Below are 16,494 nucleotides of genomic sequence, written 5' to 3' on the forward strand. Positions count from 1 at the left end.
AATAAAGGAAGCTAGAGAGAAACCACTACCACTTATTCCCTCTTCCTATTTCTCCCTCACTTATCTTCTCTTGCTCTTCCTTCCCCTTTACTTTTTGCTTCTTACCCATTACTCTTCACCCTGCTTTTTTCTTCCTTATATCATCACCCTTCCACCCTTTTTCCTCTTTTCTTCTCTTCTTCTGTCCCTTTTTTTTTTTTTTTTTTGCTTTTTCCTTCTTAGTCTCTTTGTTTCCTCTGACCCAACTTTCTCCCTTCTCATTTTTCATTCATTAAACATTTTCTCTTTTCATTCTCCCTTCTAGGATACTGCTGGCCACTTTCCCCAAAGGAAGACAGTATTCTGTTTTTTCAGCTTGCTGTGTTCCAGTGAGTAATATGCCCCTTAGAGGTTGTCTATGTTCAATTTTTTAAATTAGGAGTTTGAGATTAACATATACACACTTCTATAAATAAAATAGGTAATCAACAAGGACCTACTGTATAGCACAGGGAACTCTACTCAATATTCTGTAATAACATTTATGGGAAAAGAATCTGGTATTGTATATATATAACTGAATCATTTGCTGTACAGCTGAAACTAAAACAACATTGTAAATCAACTGTATTCCAATATAAATAAAAATAAATAAATAAAATATGTGTCTTCAACAACTGCTGATTGGCTTTAAATCATGTGATGATAGTCTGAGTCAGTAGGTGGAAGAACACTAAACTGTTATGACCCGGCTTATGATTTATTACTGAGACCCAGATTAAAGAAAAGGCAATGCAAGTGTCAGTGTTAGAACATTAATAGTGATATCTGCATTTTTCTGAGAAGGCAAGGACATTTGGGAGTTATGATTCCTCTAGAGTGCTTATCTGTGACTCATATTAGTTCTACTTTTGAGGACTCAATTTCTGACAATAATGTGCATCCTTGAAACATATTCTTTTTCATTAGTAGCCTTACCTATACTTTAACATGTACTGCAGAATGGACAGCTATATAAATTTATAAGTGGACAGCTATAAATTTAAGTTTATTCAGAATATGACCCAACAGAACAGTGCAATAATGATCACTGAAACATGAAACACCACAAAGTATATATCAACATGCAATAAAATATTCAATACCCTTCCTCAAAAATCTTGTGGAAAATTAAACATATATTGGTTTGTATTCTTTTAATGTTTACTTGAGAAAAAGAATCCAAGAGGGAATTCACTTAAAAAATAAAATTTATTTTTACTCAGTTTGGGGGTTTAAATTTGGGTTATTAAAATTTGGCATACATTTGTTCTATACTTGTATATTTGGTTATTTTTATTTTAGAATTCCTTTCTTAAGTGAATCAAGAAATAGGATGCCCCCAATCTTTCATTATAGAAACAGGACATGTGAAATTAGAGGGAAAAAAAAAGAAGTTTGGCAAAATATTTTAACTTCTTTCAGGGTCATTTCAGTTCAAGCTTTGGGCAAAGATTCAGGCCAGTTCTTATTTTACCCAAACTAGTGCATTCCTAATCATAATGCTATCAACCAGCTGTGTTGATTCACTTGTATCTAGTACATGCTTTTATTGTGCTGCAAAGGAAAAAAAGATCATTTCATTTGTGCTCAGGCAAGGGTATTTTTCATCAAAAACAACATAATACCATCTCTTATTTTTGCCATGTTCCATACAGTATTTGTGAATGATCTCACAAAAAATTTATGATGTTTTAAGCTAGTCTATGACTTATTTTAAATCATTTTGCCTTTCGTGGATATGAAAATAGAAGTACTTAATCTAGTATTTATTATATAATCATTTATAATACAGAGTTAACAGCCTCTATATAAAGTCATTAGTTAATGGAATATGCTAAAAGATGTCCCAAACCACATTAGATGTTAATATAAAGTTGTCTGTCCTGTTATTTTTATTAATGTACATTCAAGAAAAGTTAACATAAATGTGGAGATTGACAATGCCTCTATATATCATATTTGTTCACATATATAAATGCACACACACAGGGACGTTATTCAGCATTAGTTTAGTATCAATTTGTTTCCACATTATTATAAAGGGAAGTCACTTTTAAATTCACTTCAAAAATAAATTCAGCTGACTTTGTCTTTATTTTTAAATGAATCAAAGTATAGCGAGCCTGATAACTGCTAATATCCTAGAATATTTTTCATCAGTATGTTATTTTAAGATACACCTTCTAAAATATGTATGGTCATGGACAAATTACCTGCTCAACTAAGTGTTCCGTATAAATATCATGTAATCTTAGTTATTATTAAATTCTGATTAAATGTAATAAAGTTGTATTTTTCAGGTACTCCAAGATTGAAAGTTAGGTAAAACATATCTAACAATTAATGCAAATATGTTTATACATAGAGGATTCTCTTGCTCTGATCTAGATGATCTGGAAAACCTATTAAGTTAGAACATATAATTTATAGTAAATTCAAAAGTCTTCCTTATTGTATTTGTAACAAGTTATTTTAATTACCTTGATGTTAAACTATACTCGACAAAATATTTCCTCTAGAATTGTTTTGCTTGAATACATTTCTGAAACATTGAGAACATACATCTTATTTTTATAACAAAAGCATGCATGCCTGACTGGTAAGCAAGTGATACATATTGGAATAATGTATAGTACAGCATTTTAATATCAAAATAACACTATTTCTACATGATGTGATTGGGACTCAGTAGCTGAGAAAACATAAAATAATAAAGAGTAAAACAATGTATCCTGTTACTGAACAGTTTCAACTGATGATCCAATAAAATTACCAGTCTCATTTTTGTAAGTATCATCCTATTAAATAAATCAATATGAAGAAAATGGTTTTGTTGGTGCTTGCATATAATTCCAATTCCCTTTCTCTTGTTTTTCTTCAAGTCTCTGTCCTAGAAATTTGTGGTCAGTGAAGGGCAATTCCAGTAGGTGGAGTAATAGTAAAGCAAATACTGTGTGTAAGGCTGTAAACTTCTGTTTCTAGTGTTATTTGGGGCAGCAATTAGCATAAATCAGATGAGGTTAATATAGAAGTAAAAAGCATAATTATAGATAAATTATAAATAAATTATTTTACAGAGTAAATGTATTGCTGTAGAACAAAAACATATTCCCTCTAGTCTTCAATTTTCTCTATATTTTTCCTTTTCACTTTCAAAAGTTTCCTGGAGAACTTGCATTTAATACAAAAGACTGCCTATTATCAGTAGTACCAAATTTGACAGAGAGCTCCTGAGTAATGTATTGGAGGAAATCAGAGAAGACAGACTCAGGCAACTCCAACTTTGGTATTTGGGTATTTGAGATATTAGAGAGAGAATTTTCTAATAAGGCCATAACCTTGCCAACCCACACTTGTTTAGCCTTGTCAGAGCCTTCATTGTCCTGAGCAGAAGCATGACAAAGAGATCTTTGCCAAGTCGGGGTTGGGGAGGGAGGGAGAGACAGAGAGGGCAGGGAGGTAGGGAGGGATCACGCATCTTTCTCTATTTCTCCTAGGGATCATACTGAGCTTTCACCAGCAAAAGTCTATCTACCAAACATGAATATATTTATCTACCAAATATGAATATGTGAGGGAAAATAAACTCAATTTATTATACCTCCATATCTGTATTTATATCTGTATCTCTATCTATACAAAAAACTGGAGGAAAAAAATTAATGTTTGTACTTTATTACCATCTTTTGTAATTTGCTATAGAAGTCTCTCTCCCCCTTCCAGACTCTTGTCATAATATCTTGGGAAAAGCTCCACTTGAACAGGTAAAAATGTGCCTGGTGTCCAAAAGAAGGCCCTGGGATTACTCTCTGAATGGACAGCAATTCATTGATGTCCTTTCTGAGTGTTTTTCATCTCATGTGGATTAATTTAGAGATTACTTCAGGATGCCAGGATAGTCTAGTTTAGAATCATGGCAAGCTGAAGTCTAGTTTGTCTTTATGTTTTCCCTTCGGCTTGTCAAATTGAATATGTTAGCCGATGCCTTGAAATCTAGGTAACATATACTACAGCCGTGATATACAGAAACAAATAGTGTCTTCGATGTTTTTCTTATGTTCAAAGTAGTACAAATAAAGACTCAATTAGAAACAACTGAAATAAGACACATTTCCTTAGTCTAAAACTTGTTTTTGTCATATCTAACCTTGTCTTATCAACTGAATAAATATACTATTTTATCAAAATGCTGAATGAGAAAATATTAATATAAGCCATGAATTCCATATTCTGTATTTTACTTCCTATGAAATATTTCTCCTTAGGATAGTTTAACAACATTATAATTACATATCATCACAAAAATTTAAAAAATGAATACGACTACCAAAGTTATTCAAATAAAACACAAGTATTTAAATTCATTCTCTCATTTATATACTCTTTATTTATATGTATTTAGCTTTGTTAATTTAGGGAAAATATATAGCATGTGATTTGCACACTTCTACATTCTATCTGAATTTAACTTAGTGAGAATCATTAGATAATTGAGCATAAAATTCCAAAATTCTGAAAGTACCCCATAATAGCAATTTTCATTAACAAAACTGAATAGCATGCAAGTTAATAAAAAAAAAATTTAAGATCTAAACAAAAGTGAATCTTTAATCAAGACTAATCTTGATTATTTTTATAAATGTTAAACATTAGAGACAAAAATCAGTACTCTCATGTAAATATTTTCTACCTAATAATCAACCCAATTTTTTGGTTATTTCTCTTGTCCATATAATTCCATGTCCCTTACAAGTAGATAACCATCTCTTTTTTTTTTTTTTTTTTTTTTTGCAGCCGAGCTACAGAATCCCAGAGGACATATTGACATTTTTGCTTAATTTTGAGGGGATAAAAAATTAATGAGTCACTATTAGAGGGATCAAAGTATCTTTTCAAGGAATAGTCAATCAACAAAGTGAAACACATTTTATTAGAATATGTTATGCTAGTGGGAACACTCCCTTTCTCTGATATCACATTTTCATATGAAGATGCTTGTGTTAGAATCTCTCCTTGCTATACTCCTCACCTTTTATTTCTCTTTTGACTGATTATCAGGCTGGATAAGAAGATGCTTTCATTTACTAACTGGTTCATACTTTTTGACTTTGTACAAATAAAGCATTGAAAGGTTTAATTTCTAAGCATTTGCTTTATTTTTTCCCCACTTCAACCCGTGAGAGACAGCTGTCTTGAAAACTCAAATTGCTTTGTAAACACAGCTTTTTCCTGGGATGGGTGGTTCCAAGGCATTTATAAGTATAGGAAAAGGGGATGCTGTGGGAGAAGGAAGGAATAATAGTCAACCCCCTTTAGATACAAATCTAGACTAATTTTCTATACTTTTTTACAATAATGATTTTTATATCCACCTGCTGTCTCTTATATTTTTCAATTTGTTTCTAATTCAGGAGGGAAAGGAGTGCTATATATATTGACACCCTTAATCCCTAAAATAGATTTGACAGTCTGAGAACCTCTCAGCTGAATATAATTAAATGCTAAATATGGTACCAACTTTGAAATACCTTACAACTTATCTGAAAAGAGGACATCATATCAGAGCAATTTTATATGCTATCATATTATTTTATATAATTATTAATGTCTTCTAAAATTACCTATAACAAGAAGACAGTCATAAAATAACAATACACTCTACTGAGGATATGACAGCTTGTTCCTTGATGAAGGACATTCTTAAATGTTTGGGCCTTCAATTAGGCCTCTGTAACATTAACATAACATTCGATCTTTCCTAATAAGTTTTAGTTTCTGGATCATGAAATGTACCAGTTACATATAAGTGGAGGCTATGAAAATAGAAGAGCTCATTTTGTCAATATATATTGCCTTGAAGCTTTCTATATATGAAACTTCAGTTTATTAAAATGTGTCAGTGAAAGCATAGATAACACAATATTATTTAAGATCATATCAACTGGTCGTAAGCCAGGATGATACTTTCAACACAATTAAAAGCACTTTTTTTAATAACTCAGTCAAACTTCTATAAAGTTTTTCACTTCAAACCGATATGAAATATAGATTATTTTATAATCACCTTGAGAGAAAAATATGTAGTTTCCATTAATCTTATAATCTTCATTTAAAGACAACATCAGTTATCTTGAATTTGAGGTAAAAATTAAAACAGGAAAAATAATTTGGCCATATGGCCCTATTAACATATGAAGACACAAAACCCAGGAGAATCAGCTTAACAATAAAGCAAAAAAATTAAAAAAAAATGTCTATATGTAGGCTATTGTTCAAGGACAGAAAGCAGACTTTTTCCATAAAAATGTAAAAGATTAATGGATTTGTGGATAGGAATTAATTTTTAGAGACTCATCTCCTAATCTCTCTGACATATGGACACAGACTTGTATGACTTTAAAGGCATAACATGATTTAGAGTAGAATATTATATATGGCACATTGTGACTTGAAAATGATGTTTCCAGTATGAATGTAATACTAGCACAAAGAAAGTACATCTCAGAGAAGGAAAAAATTATGCGGTAAGTTCCATTTTATCTAGATGGCAAAAGAGGTCATGTCAGTCAAGAAAGACAATTCCAAACTATTGCAGCTGAGCAAAATTCCATTATAAATCATCTCAATATAACATCTCAATATACATAGATTCAATTTTACCAAGTCATCAAATCATGACCTCATTTTGATAGGGATATATAGCATAACTGTAGATCTGGTTTCATTACTAACTAGTTGTGCAACTGAAAATCGATACTTCCCTTTTTTGAGGATTATTCTCTCCATCTATAAAATATGAGGATTAGAATAGATTATCTCTAAAGGTCCCTGGAGAGTGAATATTCTATGTTTGTTTCCCTAAAAACACAGAGAATGTAGCAAGAATACTATTCTTGCTTCTAAGTGTCAGGACTCTTTAATGAGATTGTTACATTTTAAATGATGAATAAAAGAATTTCAGGTTCAGCTAAGCTAGATGCATCAATTCCCTAGAAATGTGTGAATACTTCACTTGCTCAAGGAAGAGAAGAGTCACCCATCATTGCTTTACTTATTATAAAGGCAATGTTTCTTGATATTTGGGAGCCTTCCAATTAAGTTCTATATGAATGACTGGTTCTCATCACACACACACACATTACATACTAAAAATATAGATATATAATAAAGAGCCATTAACATTCTCAATAGTAATAAGTCAACAACAGATAGTCTCAAACTATTAAATGTTTCAAATTAGAAAAGTAAGCTTTATGTTCATGAAATAGTCTACTGCAGGGTTTTCCAGCCTCAGCACTATTTATATTTTGGACTGGATAATTCTTTGGCATGGGGGCTGTTCCATGCAATGTAGGATATTTAGCAACATACTGGGTTCTAGATGCTACTATGAACTTATCCCAACAAATTGCAAGAACAAACTGTGTCTCCTGGAAAAAAAGTGGTCCCTGATTGAGAACCACTGTTCTCAATGTGGAGAGGTATACTATCAATATACCAATATATGGAGGTATACTATCTGGAAAGAGCTAAGTCTTTGAAAAAGTACTTATCTCAATGTTCCAGGATGAATTGTTTCATTTAGGTTTGAACATGTATTACTACATTTAGTGTGGGCTTCTAGAAGTGTAAAAGTTAAGAAAAAAAGACTATTTAGCCTAGTTTTTCCTAAAATAAAATTATAGTGAAGCTACATAGAAATACAAATAAGGTTCACAACAGCCAAGATACTGACAATCTAAACATACTCTGAGAGATGAATGGATAGAGAAAATGTGGTATACCTACACAATGGAATATTATTCAGCCACAAAAAAGGAAAATCCTGAGACAGCAGAAGAACTACAATCCTGCAGCTTGTGGAACAAAAACCACATTCACAGAAAGATAGACAAAATGAAAACACAGAGGACTATGTACCAGATGAAGGAACAAGATAAAAACCCCAGAAAAACAACTAAATGAAGTGTAGACAGGCAACCTTCCAGAAAAAGAATTCAGAATAATGCTACTGAAGACGATCCAGGACCTTTGTGAGGCAAACATCGAGAAGATGCAAGAAATGTTTAACAAAGACCTAAAAGAATTAAAGAACAAACACAGATGAACAATACAATAACTGAAATGAAAAATACATTAGAAGGAATCAATAGCAAAATAACTGAGGCAGAAGAACAAATAAGTGACCTGGAAGACAGAATGGTGGAATTCACTGCTGCAGAACAGAATAAAGAAAAAAGAATGAAAAGAAATGAAAACAGCCTAAGAGACCTCTGGGACAACATTAACCACACCAACATTCACATAATAGGGGTCCCAGAAGGAGAAGAGAGAGAGAAATGACTTGAGAAAATATTTGAAGAGATTATAGTCTAAAACTTCCCTAACATGAGAAAGGAGATAGTCACCCAAGTGCAGGAAGCACAGAAAGTCCCAGGCAGGATAAACCCAAGAAGAAACACACCAAGACACATAGTAATCAAATTGACAAAAATTAAAGACAAAGAAAAATTATTAAAAGGAACAAGGGAAAAATGACAAGTAACATACAAGCGAACTCCCATAAGGTTAACAGCTGATTTCTCAACAGAAACTCTACAAGTCAGAAGGGAGTGGCAGCATATACATAAAGTGATGAAAGAGAAAAACCTACAACCAAGACTACTCTACCCAGCAAGGATCTCATTCAGATTTGACAGAGAAATAAAAAGCTTTACAGACAAGCAAAAGCTAAGAGAATTCAGCACCACCAAACCAGCTCTACAACAAATGCTAAAGGAACTTCTCTAGGCAGGAAAAACAAGAGAAGAAAAGGACTACAAAAACAAACCCAAAACAATTAAGAAAATAGTAATAGGAACAAAGATATCGATAATTACCTTAAATGTGAATGGGTTAAATGCTCCAACCACAAGACACAAGCTCACTGAATGTGTACAAAAACAAGAGCCATATATAGGCTGTCTACAAGAGACCCACTTGAGACCTAGGGACACCTACATACTGAAAGTGAGGGGATGGAAAAAGATATTTCATGCAAGTGGAAATCAAAAGAAAGCTGGAGTAGCAATACTCATATCAGATAAAACAGATTTTAAAATAAAGAATGTTACAAGAGACAAGGAAGGACACTACATAACGATTAAGGGATCAATCCAAGAAGAAGATACAACAATTATAAATATACGTGCACCCAACGTAGGAGCACCACAGTACATAAGGCAAATGCTAACATCTAAAAAAGAGGAAATCAACAGAAACACAATAATAGTGGGGGACTTTAACACCTCAGTTACAATGGACAGATCATCCAGAGAGAAAATTAATAAGGAAACACAAGTTTTAAAAGACGCAATAGACCAGATAGATTTAATTGATATTCATAGGACATTCTATCTGAAAACAGCAGATTACACTTTCTTCTCAAATGCACATAGATCTTTCTCCAGGATAGATCACATTTTGGGTCACAAAGCCTCAGTAAATTTAAGAAAACTGAAATAATATCAAGCATCTCTTCTGACCACAATACTATGAGATTAGAAATAAATTACAGGGAAAAAAATGTAAAAAACATAAACACATGGAGGCTAAACAATACATTACTAAATAAGCAAGAGATCACTGAAGAAATCAAAGAGGAAATAAAAAAGATACCAAGAGACAAATGACAATGAAAACACGATGATTCAAAACCTATGGGATGCAGCAAAAGCAGTTCTAAGAGGGAAGTTTACAGCAATACAATTTTACCTTAAGAAACAAGAAACATCTCAAATAAACAACCTAACCTTACACCTAAAGCAATTAGAGAAAGAAGAACAAACAAAACACAAAGTTAGTAGAAGGTAAGAAATCATAAAGATCAGAGCAGAAATAAATGAAAGAGAAACAAAGAAAACAATAGCAAAGATCAATAAAAGTAAAAGCTGGTTCTTTAAGAAGATAAACAAAATTGATAAACCTTTAGCCAGACTCATCAAGAAAAAGAGGGAGAGGACTCAAATCAATAAAATTAGAAATGAAAAAGGAGAAGTTACAACGGACACCCAGCTATACAAAGCATCCTAAGAGAATACTACAAGCAACTCCATGACAATAAAATGGACAACCTGGCAGAAATGAACAAATTCTTAAAAAGGTATAAACTTCTAAGACTGAACCATAAAGAAATAGAAAATATGAACAGACCAGTCACAAGTAATGAAATTGAAACTGTGATTAAATATCTTCTAACAAAGTCCAGGACCAGATGGCTTCACAGGTGAATTCTATCAAACATTTAGAGAAGAGTTGACACCCATCTTTCTCAAACTCTTCCAAAAAATTGCAGAGGAAGGAACACTCCCAAGCTCCTTCTACAAGGACACCATCACCCTGATACCAAAACCAGACAAGATACGGCAAAAAGAGAAAATTACAGACCAATATCACTGATGCATATACATGCAAAAATCCTCAACAAAATACTAGCAAACAGAATCCAACAACACATTAAAAGGATCATACAACATGATCAAGTGGGATTTATCCTAGGGAGGCAAGGATTCTTCAATATATGCAAATTAATCAATGTGATACACCATATTAACAAATTAAAGAAGAAAACCCATATGATCTCAATAGATGAAGAAAAAGCTTTTGACAAAATTCAACACGGATTTATGATAAAAACTCTCCAGAAAGTGGGCATAGAGGGAACCTACCTCAACATAATAAAGGCCATATATGACAAACACACAGCAAACATCATTCTCAATGGTGAAAAACTGAAAGCATTTCCTCTAAGATCAGGAACAAGAGAAGAATGTCCATTCTCACCACTATTATTCAACATAGTTTTGGAAATCCTAGCCATGGCAATCAGAGAAGAAAAAGAAATAAAAGGAATACACATTGGAAAAGAAGTAAAACTGTCACTGTTGGCAGATAACATGATACTATACACAGAGAATCCTAAACATGCCACCAGAAAACTACTAGAGCTAATCAATGAATTTGATAAAGTAGCAGGATACAAAATTAATGCACAGAAATCTCTTGCATTCCTATACACTAACAACAAAAGTTCAGAAAGAGAAATTAAGGAAACAATCCCATTCACTACTGCAACAAAAAGAATAAAATACCAAGGCATAAACCTACCTAAGGAGGTAAAACACCTGTACTCAGAAAACTAAGACAGTGATGAAAGAAATCAAAGATGACACAAACAGATGGAGAGATATACCATGTTCTAGGATTGGAAGCATCAATATTGTAAAAATGTCTATACTACACAAAGGAATCTACAGATTCAATGCAATCCCTATCAAATTACCAATGATATTTTTTTACAGAACTAGAACAAAAAATCTTAAAATTTGTATGGAGACACAGAAGAACCCAAATAGCCAAAGCAATCTTGAGGGAAAGAAACAGAGCTGGAGGAATCAGAGTTCCTGAATTCAGACTATACTACAAAGTTACAGTAATCAAGACAATACGGTCCTGGCACAAAAACAGAAATATAGATCAACGGAACAGGATAGAAAGCCCAGAGATAAACCCACACACCTATGGTCAAGTAATCTATGACAAAGGAGGCAAGGATATACCATGGAGAAAAGACAGCCTACTCAATAAGTGGTGCTGGGAAAACAGGATGGCTACATGTAAAAGAATGAAATTAGAACATTCCCTAACACCATACACAAAAATAAACTCAAAATGAGTTAAAGACCTAAATGTAAGGCCAGACACTATAAAACTCTTAGAGGAAAACATAGGAAGAACACTCTTTGACATAAATCACAGCAAGATCTTTTTTGACCCCCTTCCTAGAGTGATGGAAATAAAAACAAAAATAAACAAATGGGACCTAATAAAATTTAAAAGCTTTTGCACAGCAAAGGAAACTATAAACAAGATGAAAAGACAACCCTCAGAATGGGAGAAAATATTTGCAAACGAATCATCGGACAAAGGATTAATCTCCAAAATATATAAACAGCTCATGCAGGTCAATATTTTTAAAAAAACAAACAATCCAATCAAAAAATGGGCAGAAGACCTAAATAGACATTTCTCCAAAGAAGACATACAGATGGCCAAGAGGCACATGAAAAGCTGCTCGACATCAATAATTACTAGAGAAATGCATATCAAAACTACAATGAGGCATCACTTCACACCAATCAGAATGGCCATCATCAGGAAATCTACAAACAACAATGCTGCAGAGGGTGTGGAGGAAAGGGAACCCTCTTGCCCGGTTGGTGCAAATGTAAATTGATACAGCCACTATGGAGAACAGTATGGAGGTTCCTTAAAAAACTAAAAGTAGGGCTTCCCTGGTGGCGCAGTGGTTGAGAGTCCGCCTGCCGATGCAGGGGACACGGGTTCGTGCCCCGGTCCGGGAAGATCCCACATGCCGCGGAGCGGCTGGGCCCGTGAGCCGTGGCCGCTGAGCCTGCGCGCCGGAGCCTGTGCTCCGCAACGGGAGAGGCCACAACAGTGAGAGGCCCGCGTACCGCAAAAAAACAAACAAACAAACAAACAAAAAACTAAAAGTAGAATTACCATATGACCCAGCAATCCCACTACTGGGCATATACCCAGGAAAAACCATAATTCAAAAAGGCACATGCACGCAATGTTCATTGCAGCACTATTTAAAATAGCCAGGTCATGGAAGCAACCTAAATGCCCATCGACAGACGAATGGCATGGATAAAGAAGATGTGGTACATATATACAATGGAATATTACTTAGCCATAAAAAGGAATGAAATTGGGTCATTTGTAGGGACGTGGATGGACCTAGAGACTGTCATACAGAGTGAAGTAAGTCAGAAAGAGAAAAACAAATATTGTATATTAACACATATATGTAGAATCTAGAAAAATGGTACAGATGAACCAGTTTGTAAGGCAGAAATAAAGACACAGATATAGAGAACAAACATATGGAAACCAAGGGGGGAAAACGGTGGGGGGTGGTGGTGGTGGTGGGATGAATTGGGAGATTGGGATTGACATATATACACTAGTATGTATAAAATAGATAACTAATAAGAACCTGCTATATAAAAATAAATAAAATTCAAATAGAAAAAGAAAATATCACCTCACCCCATGACTCATCAGGCCTGAGATTGTACTGAAGATCAGAAGAATAAAAATCATATGATATCATTTACATTTGGAATCTAATAAAAAATGATACAAATGAACTTATTTACAAAACAGAAACAGATTCACAGACTTTGAAATCAAACTTATGGTTACCAAATGGGAACATTGGGGTGAGGGATGGGTAAATTAGGAGACTGGGATTAACACATACCCACTACCATATATAAAATAGATAGCTAATAAGGACCTAGTGTACAGCACAGGGAATTCCACTCAATATTCTGTAATAACCTATATGGGAAAAGAATCTGAAAAAGAATGGATATATGTACATGTATAACTGACTCACTTTTCTGTACACCTGAAACTAACACATTGTAAGTCAACTATACTCCAATAAAAATTTAAAAAACAAAAACAAAAAACCAAAGCCTAGAGCTAAGCCCAGCACAGGTGCTGGGGAGCACAGTGGGTCCATCGAGATAAAGGTACCAATAAAAAGAAAAGGAAAATCCTGTCATTTGTGACAATATGGATGAAACTGGAGGGCATTATGGTAAGTAAAATAAGCCAAACAGGGAAAGACAAATACTGTACGGCATCACATACGTGAACAACAAAAAAAAAGCCAAGTAACAGAAACAGAATAGAATGATTGCTAGGGGGTAGGGAGAGGGAGAAATGGGGAGATGCCGGTTAAATGGCACAATCCTTCAGTTATAAGAAGAATAAGTTGTGAGGATCTAGTATACAGCATGGTGACTATAGTTAATAATATGGTATTGTAGGGGCTTCCCTGGTGGCGCAGTGGTTGAGAGTCTACCTGCCAATGCAGAGGACACGGGTTCGTGCCCCGGTCCGGGAAGATCCCACATGCTGCGGAGCGGCTGGGCCCGTGAGCCATGGCCGCTGAGCCTGCGCGTCCGGAGCCTGTGCTCCGCAATGGGAGAGGCCACAACAGTGAGAGGCCCGCGTACCACAAAAAAAAAAAAAAAAGGTATTGTATACTTGAGAGCTACCGAGAACAAACCTTAAGTATTCTCACCACAAAAAGAGAGAGAGATTTAACTGTCTGAGCTGATGGACATATTAATTATCTTGGATTTGGTAATCACTCCACAATGTATACGTATGTCAAATCATCCAATTGTACACTTCAAATATATAAAATTACATTTGTCAATTATTCTCAATAAAGTTGGGGGAAAAAACACAAAAGAGGCTTCTGCCGAGAAAACTGAGTTCTACAAATGTGCTTTCTTTACCGAAGAATCTCCTCATTACTGGACAAACGCCCTTAAGTTCCTGTGTGCTCTATGACTAAGGAGCGCTGATTGAATTCTGTGTCCTGTTCCATGACCTCTATCCTCTAAACATTGTGTAATGCTAGCAAAATAAAAAATTACCCTTTTTATTAGTGGTCTTGAGCCAACAAGTCTGTTGGTTCCTAATGAAAATTCTTTATCTACCAAGAGTTTTGTTTTCTTTTTCCCTCTTTGTTGATCTGTGACGATCCCATTATTTTTCATTTGAATATATTGATAATTATTTCATATATTTTCATATATATATATATTTTAAGAATAAGCATGATTCAAGCCACCATGTATCTATGCTCTGGGGTATTCTATTGAGGCAAAATCACAACTGGCATTAAAACTAGAGAGAATTATGCATGGCCACAGAGAGAATGTTATTCACTTAGAGCTTGGCCACATAGTGACTTCAATCAGGTTTACTTTTCAAGTGTTAAATGGACTGAATGACTCTAAAGGTTTTTGGACACTTTCCAAAATTGGAGTAGGGCAGTTTTTGTTGTAAATTCAAGTTCTGTGGTTAAATTTGAAGAATCTTTAATATGAAGTAAATAAGTAGGATTCCAAAAAGAAAATGCATTCAGGAAAATGAGGTTGTAATTTATTGATATGCTAATTAGTAAAACATGATGCAAATCCAAAGGCGGCCATGGAGTTTTTTCCTTCTAAGCATGAAAAGAAAATCTAATGTTACATAAGCTGCAGTCAGTTACAGTAGTGTGAGACTCAACCACATAGGCCTATTTTCCTTAACAGCAATGATCCTTTTTTCATCACTATTTACTTATTACTAGTCTACAAAAAGTCTCCAAATAATATATTTTGTTATCAAATGCATAAAACTTCTAGTGCATAAACTTGCTTGCCATATTCAGTCATAAGAAAAATCATCAAAATGTAAAGAATATATGTATATGTGTGTGTGTGTGTGTGTGTGTATGTATACACACATATATATGGGGTTTTTTTTTTTGAGGAAAGATATCTCATGTGGAGAAGCAGCCATATTAGTTCACCTAATACTGACAGTGAACACTTATGTTTGCAGAGATATAAATTTTATGAGTTGAAGGTGACCTTAAAAATAATCTACTTAGTTTTTAAATAGGAATGAAGAAGCCCAAGATCATGTGGTCAGTTACCATAAGAGTGAAGACTGGAATACAGCCCTCCCTTCTCCTAGACCAATTTTTTTCCTTTTTTTTTTTTTTTTTTTTTTTTTACAGAACTATCTCTGAGCTTTCAAAGCTATGTTCCTTTGAGCCACTGGGATTTTCATGCAAACAGCCTGCTTCTCAGCAACACAGACATATTTCCTTAGTGTTACAGATAGATATATAGGCCATTTAAAATCTGTGCTAGTAATAACAGTGAGATGTAAACACTATGTGTTTGGCTGGTTTAATTCTCTAATCTAGCACCCGTTAGCAAGTAAAAAACTTGCTAATAAAAGTGGTCAAGAGTGAGGGGTTTGTTGTTTTTGTTTTGTAGAGCTCTATCAGTAGCCAATCATTCACAAATGCAGGGATTATATTTTGTGTATCCACCATGTTGATAAATTAAATAAGTTCACACTGTGTAAAAAATGATCCTATCAGAGCAAATGAACACAAGCTTTCATGATCTTACCTTTGTTTTTTTCTTGGCACCCCAGAACCAGATTCTTTATGACTTGCATCAGAGCTATTTGGGGTAAAATCGTTTTTTCCCATGGATATCACCTTGTTGTTGTTGTTAGGTTTTATAGATTATTTTTACAGAATTAAATTACCACACTCTATACTTAATGTAAAGTATACAACAGAGGGGTTTTTATTGTTGTTGTTGTTGTTATTGTTGTTTAAACCAGGAGTTGACTAATTCTGGTAATTTGACTAAGGTTCTGGTTCAAGACAGTGACATAGGGAGGTCCTGAACTCACATCCTCTAGTGAATACACTGAGTCTACAGTTACATATAACACAATTTCCTCTTAAAATAACCTAAAGCCTGGCTGAGTGAGGACTACTGAGCAAACAAGAAGAAAACCATATCAAAGTGG

This window comes from Pseudorca crassidens, chromosome 5 (assembly GCF_039906515.1).
Source record: "Pseudorca crassidens isolate mPseCra1 chromosome 5, mPseCra1.hap1, whole genome shotgun sequence".
Taxonomy (NCBI): domain Eukaryota; kingdom Metazoa; phylum Chordata; class Mammalia; order Artiodactyla; family Delphinidae; genus Pseudorca; species Pseudorca crassidens.